Genomic DNA, 9,365 nt, shown 5'->3' with positions numbered 1-9,365 from the left:
GACAACCAACTTTAGCGGTTTTCATGAAAAGAGCAGAAACATGGCAACCTAATTTAATTGAGAGAAAAAAAAGAGATGCCGCACTGGTTAATTTATTCACTCAGTCTGGCAAGTCCACGAGACTGTGCGATGAACCAGCCTTCAGAAAATTCAACCAAACACTTGATCCCAAATGTATAACTCCTGTTGTTGCTAGAGTAAACGGGTTGATTGCTTTGCAAATGGACGCATGGGACATACGAGAAGAGAAGATCCTACTCGTGATAATTGACAACGTGGTAAACATAGTCAAGGCTATCAAGCTGTTACAGAACAGGCAAGAGAATATCCATGACCAACATCAACCAGAGCTAGCAATAGCTTTGAACGGCGCGACAGAAATGTCTGAATCTGAGTGGGGCACCGACGATTACCATTTTAAATCCACGTCATATTAAGATTGATTCATAATTTACACATAATCAAACCTATACCTTGAACTTATATATTATTGATCCCCAGTGGCAAGAATTGACATCCCCAAAAAACACAAACTATAGGCCTACAACACATGAATGGCTCCTAGAATGAATGGCTCCCACACAAGGCTATTTTCTGTCTCTAACACTAAAACTGAAAATAAATAATAAAAACAAAATAGAAATGATTTTATATAACTCAAACTAAATAAAACTAGTTTATCCAAGTCTGAAAACTAACTGAAACTAAACTGAATTTCTAATAAAAAAATTAACACGAATAGAAATAAAACTCACAAAACTATAATAACCTTGCTGTGAAGTTTATTTTCAGTAAAACATTTTTGGGTACAAATAGTCTCTGGAATTCAGCAATGCTTCACAGCATCATTGACATTTTTGGCAAGATATTGGCCAAATCAGAGACAGACTTGCAGACAGGCTAATAATGAACACATATTAAGGTCATGAAATTCTTTGATAGGAATAATCCAAATGTGGGTATGTGTCAGAACCTGACAGTTTGGGTAAATGCCAAATGGACTGGTCCATCTTAAGCCAGTGGGCCTGTCTAAATGGGGGGAATTGTGCAGAATGATCATTATTTGCTTAATTTAATATCATGATGGAGATTCTGGAGCACCTCAGGGTTCTGTTGAAGGCCCATCTCTTTCCCCTCTGAATCCTGGTTAATTTCTCTTTTACCTGTTAGGAAGTAATTTTGACTATTCTCTATTGATCAGACTTGACTTTTTTACTTTTTGTCCTAGCAGTCTTGAGACCGTTTTGTGTCTACCTCTAGACTCATTGTTCATTTCTCCTTATCATAAACCATCTGAAATCAAGAACAGTGTTGATTAGACTGACTTAATGCCTGCCTTTTGATTTCAGTGTCCATATTGTGACACCATGGTCATCTCTTCTTCAACAGCTTTTTGAACAATCTGAATTTAATTGTGACGCAATATTCTGCGGACATCTGCATTTCTTTTTGGTTTAAATTCTTTAAGTAACAATGGGATGGGCAACTCCAGTCCTCGTGGGCCAGAGTGATGAATTTTTCCCACATCCCTAGCAAACACAACTGATTAAACTAATTCCATTCTAAACTGAATATCATGATTAGCGGATTATTGGAGTCAGGTGTGTTAGCTGGGTCAAAAGTGTGACACCGATCAGGCCCCTGAGGTCTGGAGTTGCCCATTCCTGACCTAACACAAAGTGTCCTCTGCATTCATGGGATGGCTCCACTCTCAGGCTAGACTTTGTCTATACTCAGGAGGGGGCTGACCATGCAAGACTGGTGAATAGGCTGAGAGATGCTTTCAATCAGCCCAAAATTACTCTTCCATAAATATGATTTGTCCACACAGTCCATAATTGAGCCGACCCATCAGGTGACCTCAGGAACGCAGAAAAACATCACGAGGCAACGAAAAGATGTGTCTGCCATGCAGGGATACATTGTGCTGGCACTTATCACCTTAACATCACCCTGTCTCTTGGTTAATCTTGTCTCCTTGGAAATAACTGAATGGTTATCAGATGGTGGGCTCCAGAAATTCACTGGCAGCATCACAAGGCCCTCACAGAGGTACTGCATAGAGAAACTAGGACGTTAAGGATTTCTGAGATGTATCACAAGGTTATGAGACTATGTACAGCCAAGTTTAAACCCTTTGTAGAGAATATATTGAATTTTCACTATGAGGAACCTGACAGTCTATTTATGTAAGGAGGAATACAGATAATCCATGTGAGAAGCTTCAAAGGGAACTGATTTAAATGTAAGTTTACCTAAGTTACAGTCTATCCTTTGAACATTACAACATGCTTACAGAATATAGAGTCATTTTCCTCCAATCCTTCATTCATTGATTGCAGTCTTTTTTTCCAATGCTTCTTTGAGGTAGTAAGATTGTTGGAGGCAAAATGATGTGCAGCATGTTTTCTGCACAAGGTCCATGCATTTTCAGGCTTGCAACTGTTGTTGTCATCAAACTTAAAATGTGATTTAACTCTGCACACCTGAGTTGAAAAGGACTGAAGAAGATCTTCAGAGTTTGAGTATTATGATTTGCACATGCAACATTTTATTTCACTTGTGAAATCATGTTGAACCATGTGATTTTGGAACACTTCACATGTGATGATATTTCACATGAAGTTTCACATGTGGATGTTCACATGTGATCACTTTACCTTTCACATGTGAAATCATGTGAAACCATGTGGTTTTGGAACACTTCACATATGAGGATATTTCACATGAAGTTTCACAAAAAGAATTTGCTAGGAGGTCCCCGGAATGTCACACAGTCTTCAACTTACATATTTGACATACATTATGTATGTTTATTAATGCAGTAATTATTATTCAACATGTCCTCACCTGGGATATGAACTTACAACCTCTCAGTTCAAGGCATTACGTACAATCTTCCTGCTACGCCACCATGTCTGTATCAATAACTGATTTCACCTCTATTCCTACACTTTGAACTTCAAAGTAGATACCAGCTTTGTTAAAAAAACAGTATCATATTTAGCATAGTGATTCAGGAGTAACATCAAAACATAATAAAAAGACCCACCTCAGTTACAACAAAAAAAACACATTAAAAAAATCACATCTGAAAATAACACATTAAAAAACTAGTGGTTTTCGCACATGTGAACACACTTGAACAAATCACCTGAAAATGTTCACAAGTCAGACACGTGGTTTTCGGACACATGACGTTTCACAGTAATATTCACAGTAATATTTTTTACATGTAAACAAATCACGTGAAAAACATCAGGTCTTTTCCCAACATTTCACATTGTGATATTTAAAAATGTCATGTGTGCTTTTGTAACTGTCAGGATTAGAACCCATTTCGCCCACAGGAGAAGCCAGCATCATTAGACCAAGAGGGCCTACACTAATCTTTTATTCACAGGTGGGGCTACCTCATTACGTGACTATGAGCAACTATGACCAACGTGTCCGCTACACTTTAACATGTGCATTTTCACATTTTAATGTCTACTATCTCTGACTCGGATCAGGCCCCTCTGTTTATTAACACTGTTGCAGATAAACATGCTCCATATAAAAAAAACTAAGAGTAACAGATAGATCAAACCCTTGGTTCACGCATGAATTGTCTGAAAATTTACAGGAAAGAAATGTCGCTTGGGCTAAGACTAGATTGGCTGATACTATGTCTGACTGGCAGCCCTTCAGACATTTGAGAAATAAATGTCTGGTTAGAAAAGTAAAGTCAATCTACTTTTTGAACTGTGTATCAGAGAATGGTGGGAATCTAGCAAACTTCTGGAAAGTAGTCAAATCTCTGAAACAACATAACTACCGTCTAATTTCCAAGTTATCTTGCCTTTCCAAAGTTTTAGAATCCCTCGCCAAGCTTCAGCTAAGAACTTTTTTCCCTTGTCATTGTATTCTAAATGTGCACCAATCTAGTTTTAGACCTGGCTATACCACCGTTTCAGCTGCTGCGCTTGTTCTAGATTATGTGTAAAATAGCTTAGATCATAAAAAGCATTGTGCTGCCTTATTCATAGACCTTTCCAAGGCCTTTGACACTGTTGATCATTACATTCTCATTCAAAGGCTGACTGAAATAGGCCTGGATCAGGCTTCTTGCAAGTGGTTTGAGAATTATCTGTCAGATAGAACAGAATGCATGATTTCTGATGGTGTTAAGTCTAGTTTCCTGGATATTACAAAAGGTGTACCGCAGGGGTCAGTATTGTGACCTGTTCTCTTTACTATTTATAGTGAACTCTAAATGTAATACATGAAATTTAAGCTCAACATGTGAAAACCGATATTTCAAATTTTTTGTAAGGGCAACATTAGACAACTATACAGAAAACCCTCAAATTGTTTAAATAAGTAAATTAAATCCATGTTGAGAGAAAAGTGATAGCAGTGCAGATGGTATACCTAGTCAGTTGCATAACTGAACGCAGTTACAACCCCTCTGAATCAGAGAGGTGCAGGGGGCTGCCTTAATTAACATCCACATCAGTGCCCAGGGAGCAGTTATTGGGGGTTAACTGCTTTGCTCAAGGGTAGAACAACAGATTTTTCCACCTTGCCGACTCAGGGATTCAAACCAGCAACCTTTCGGTTACTGGCCCAATACTCTTAACCGCTAGGCTACCTACTGCCCCGTTAATCAAATACAACCACTGACTGTTTGCTCATTGCTGTTGCTCTAAAATGGCAACTCAGCGCACATGTGCATGTGCCAATTGATGCACAACAAGGAAAGAGTTGGTGGTGGGATTCAATGAACATTTATTGGAAAAGTATGGAGTTCAGCAAACAAAAAAAGACACGCAACTACAGAGGACAAACATGGTGGGCATTTCCTTTTTTCTTTTTTTAAAGTATTGAATCGATATAATCGGAGCTAGATTCCACAAAGCCTGGTTTCGGCTCCACGTCACTGGGGAAGTTCATCAGAAATTGAATTCACCATGTAATGGAGTTCAGTATGCTAAGCGTACTACAAATAGAGAGGTTGTGAGTTCAAATCGAAGTGATCATGTCAAATGTATTTACATTGATTAAAGATGTTTTCACAATTTTAGCTGAACAGCGTACCACTTACCGTAAAACCCCCGGTGGTGTAAAGTACTTAAGTAAAATACTTTAAAGTACTACTTACGTAGTTTTTTAGGTATCTGTACTTTACTTTACTATTTATAGTTTTGCCAACTTTTAATTTTACTTCACTACATTCCTAAATAATGTACTTTTTACTCCATACATTTTCCCTGACACCCAAAAGTACTCGTTATATTTTGACAGGAAAATAGTCCAATTCACACACTTATCAAGAGAACATCCCTGGTCATCCCCTGCCTCTGATCTGGCAGACTCACTAAACACAAATGCTTAGTTTGTAAATTATGTCTGAGTGTTGGAGTGTGCCCCTAGCTACAGTTGAAGTCGGAAGTTTACATACACTTAGGTTGGAGTCATTTAAACTAGTTTTTCAACCACTCCACAAATTTCTTGTTAACAAACTATAGTTTTGGCAAGTCAGTTAGGACATCTACTTTGTGCATGACACAAGTAATTTTTCCAACAATTGTTTACAGACAGATTATTTCACTTATAATTCACTGTATCACAATTCCAGTGAGTCAGAAGTTTACATACACTAAGTTGACTGTGCCTTTAAACAGCTTGGAAAATTCCAGAAAATTATGTCATGGCTTTAGAAGCTTCTGGTAGGCTAATTGACATAATTTGAGTCAATTGGAGGTGTACCTGTGGATGTATTTCATGGCCGACCTTCAAACTCAGTGCCTCTTTGCTTGACATCATTGGAAAATCAAAAGAAATCAGCCAAGACCTCCACACGTTGGTTCATCCTTGCGAGCAATTTCCAAACGCCTAAAGGTACCACGTTCATCTGTACAAACAATAGTACACAAGTATAAACACCATGGGATGAAAGTACTTTGGTGTGAAAAGTGCAAATCAATTCCAGAACAACAGCAAAGGACCTTGTGAAGATGCTGGAGGAAACAGGTACAAAAGTATCTGTATCCACAGTAAAACGAGTCCTATATCAACATAACCTGAAAGGCTGCTCAGCAAGGAAGAAGCCACTGCTCCAAAACCGCCATAAAAAAGCCAGACTACGGTTTTCAACTGCACATGGGGACAAAGATTAACATGGGGACAGAGAAATGTCCTCTGGTCTGATGAAACGAAAATAGAACTGTTTGGCCATATTGACCATCATTATGTTTGGAGGAAAAAGGGGGAGGCTTGCAAGCCAAAGAACACCATCTCAACCGTGAAGCATGGGGGTGGCAATATCATGTTGTGGGGGTGCTTTGCTCCAGGAGGGACTGGTGCACTTCACAAAATAGATGGCATCATGAGGCAGGAAAATGATGTGGATATATTGAAGCAACATCTCAAGACATCAGTCAGGAAGTTAAAGCTTGGTCGCAAATGTTTCTTCCAAATGGACAATGACCCGAAGCATACTTCCAAAGTTGTGGCAAAATGGCTTAAGGACAACAAAGTAAAGGTATTGGAGTGGCCATCACAAAGCCCTGACCTCAATCCTTTAGAAAATGTGTGGGCAGAACTAAAAAAGCGTCCCAGTGGGTCAGAAGTTTACATACACTCATTTAGTATTTGGTAGCATTGCCTTTCAATTGCTTAACTTGGGTCAAACGTTTTGGGTAGCCTTCCACAAGCATACCACAATAAATTGTGTGAATTTTGGCCCATTCCTCCTGACAGAGCTGGTGTAACTGAGTCAGAATCTAGGCCTCTTTGCTTGTACACGCTTTTTCAATTCTGCCCACACATTTTCTATGGGATTGAGGTCAGGGCTTTGTGATGGCCACTCCAATACCTTGACTTTGTTGTCCTTAAGCCATTTTGACACAACTTTGGAAGTATGCTTGGGGTCATTGTCCATTTGGAAGACCCATTTGCGACCAAGCTTTAACTTCCTGACTGATGACTTGAGATGTTGCTTCAAAATATCCACATCATTTTCCTGCCACATGATGCCATCAATTTTGTGAAGTGCACCAGTCCCTCCTGCAGCAAAGCACCCCCACAACATGATGCTGCCACCCCCATGCTTCACGGTTGGGATGGTGTTCTTTGGCTTGCAAGCCTCCCTCTTTTTCCTCCAAACATAACGATGGTCATTATGGCCAAACAGTTATATTTTTGTTTCATCAGACCAGAGGACATTTCTCCAAAAAGTACAATCTTTGTCCCCATGTGCAGTTGCAAACCGTAGTCTGGCTTTTTTATGGCGCTTGTGGAGCAGTGGCTTCTTCTTTGTTGAGCAGCCTTTCAGGTTATGTCTATATAGGACTCGTTTTACTGTGAATATAGAAACTTTTGTATCTGTTTACTCCAGCATCTTCACAAGGTCCTTTGCTGTTGATTTGCACTTTTCACACCAAAGTACGTTCATCTCTAGGAGACAGAACGCGTCTCCTTCCTGAACGGTATGACGGCTGCATGGTCCCATGTTGTTTATACTTGCGTACTATTGTTTGTACAGATGAACGTGGTACCTTCAGGCGTTTGGAAATTGCTCCCAAGGATGAACCAGACTTGTGGAGGTCTATAATTTTTTTTCTGAGGTCTTGGCTGATTTCTTTTGATTTTCTCATGATGTCAAGCAAAGAGGCAGTGAGTTTGAAGGTAGGCTTTGAAATACATCCACAGGTACACCTCCAATTGACTCAAATTATGTCAATTAGCCTATCAGAAGCTTCTAAAGCCATGACATCATTTTCTGTTTTTTCCCAAGCTGTCTTTCAGTGATACCCATCCCGGATCCGGGAGCATCCTCATCAAAAAAGCTGACTAGCATAGCCTAGCCTAACGGGACAGGGATATCATATAATATAATTTCATGAAATCACAAGTCCAATACAGCAAATGAAAGATAAACATCTTGTGAATCCAGCCATCATTTCCGATTTTTAAAATGTTTTACAGCGAAAACACAATATGTATTTCTATTAGCTAACCACAATAGCCAAACACACAACGGCATGTTTTCACCATGTTTCCACCGCATAGGTAGCTTTCACAAAACCCAGAAATAGAGATAAAATTAATCACTAACCTTGAACAACTTCATCAGATGACAGTCTTATAACATCATGTTATACAATACATTTATGTTTTGTTCGAAAATGTGCATATTTGAGGTAGAAATCGTAGTTTTACATTGCAGCCACCATCACAAATAGCACCAAAGCAGCCAGAATAATTACAGAGAGCAACGTGAAATGCATAAATACTCATCATAAAACATTTATGAAAAATACATGGTGTACAGCAAATGAAAGATTAACATCTTGTGAATCCAGCCAATATTTCCGATTTTTTAAGTGTTTTACAGCGAAAACACAATATAGAATTATATTAGCTTACCACAATAGCCAAACACACAAAGCTATTTATTCACCGCCAACATAGCTTTCACAAAAAACAGCAATAGAGATAAAATTAATCACTAACCTTTGGACAACTTCATCAGATGACAGTCTTATAACATCATGTTATACAATACATTTATGTTTTGTTCGAAAATGTGCACATTTAGAGCTGCAAATCGTGGTTATACATTGTGAATACGTAGCAACAATTCACCAAAATCTCCGGAGATATTTTGGACAGTCACCTAATCTAACCAAAGAACTCATCATAAACTTCACATAAAAGTACTTGTTGTATGGCAAATGAAAGATACACTGGTTCTAAATGCAACCGCTGTGTTAGATTTTTTAAAATAACTTTACTACAACATACAGCATGCATTATTGTGAGACAGCGCTCACCTATTCTCCGCCGTGTTGGAGCCAACATATTACACAGAAATACGAAATAACATCATAAATATTCTCTTACTTTTGCTGATCTTCCATGAGAATGTTGTGCAAGGAGTCCTAGGTCCAGAATAAACCGTTGTTTGGTTTTAGAATGTCCATTTCTTCTGTCGAATTAGCAACTTCGGCTAGCATTGTGGAGCGCATATGTCCATTCATCTCTTGGCGCATGGAACGAAAAATTCAAAAATTACCAATAAACGTTGAATAAACTGGTCAAACTCAGTTGAAAATCCTACTTTATGATGTTCTTCTCATATGTATCCAATAAAATGAGAGCCGGAGCAATTCGTAGTGTATACCGAACGCTTTTCAGAAGACAATGTGAGGTTCCCCGGCGCGCAGATGAAAACTGACAAAAGGGCGGACCTGTCACTCCAAAAGCTCTTATTCGGCCTCACATCAAGCTAGACACCCCATTCAACCTTCTACTGCCTGTTGACATCTAGTGGAAGGCGTATGAAGTGAATACAGATCCATAAATAAAAGCCAGTTGAA

The sequence above is a fragment of the Salvelinus fontinalis genome, chromosome 38 (assembly GCF_029448725.1).
Source record: "Salvelinus fontinalis isolate EN_2023a chromosome 38, ASM2944872v1, whole genome shotgun sequence".
In the NCBI taxonomy this organism is placed as follows: Eukaryota; Metazoa; Chordata; class Actinopteri; order Salmoniformes; family Salmonidae; genus Salvelinus; species Salvelinus fontinalis.
The sequence above is the reverse complement of the archived record's forward strand: the minus strand, read 5'-3'. Positions refer to the sequence as shown.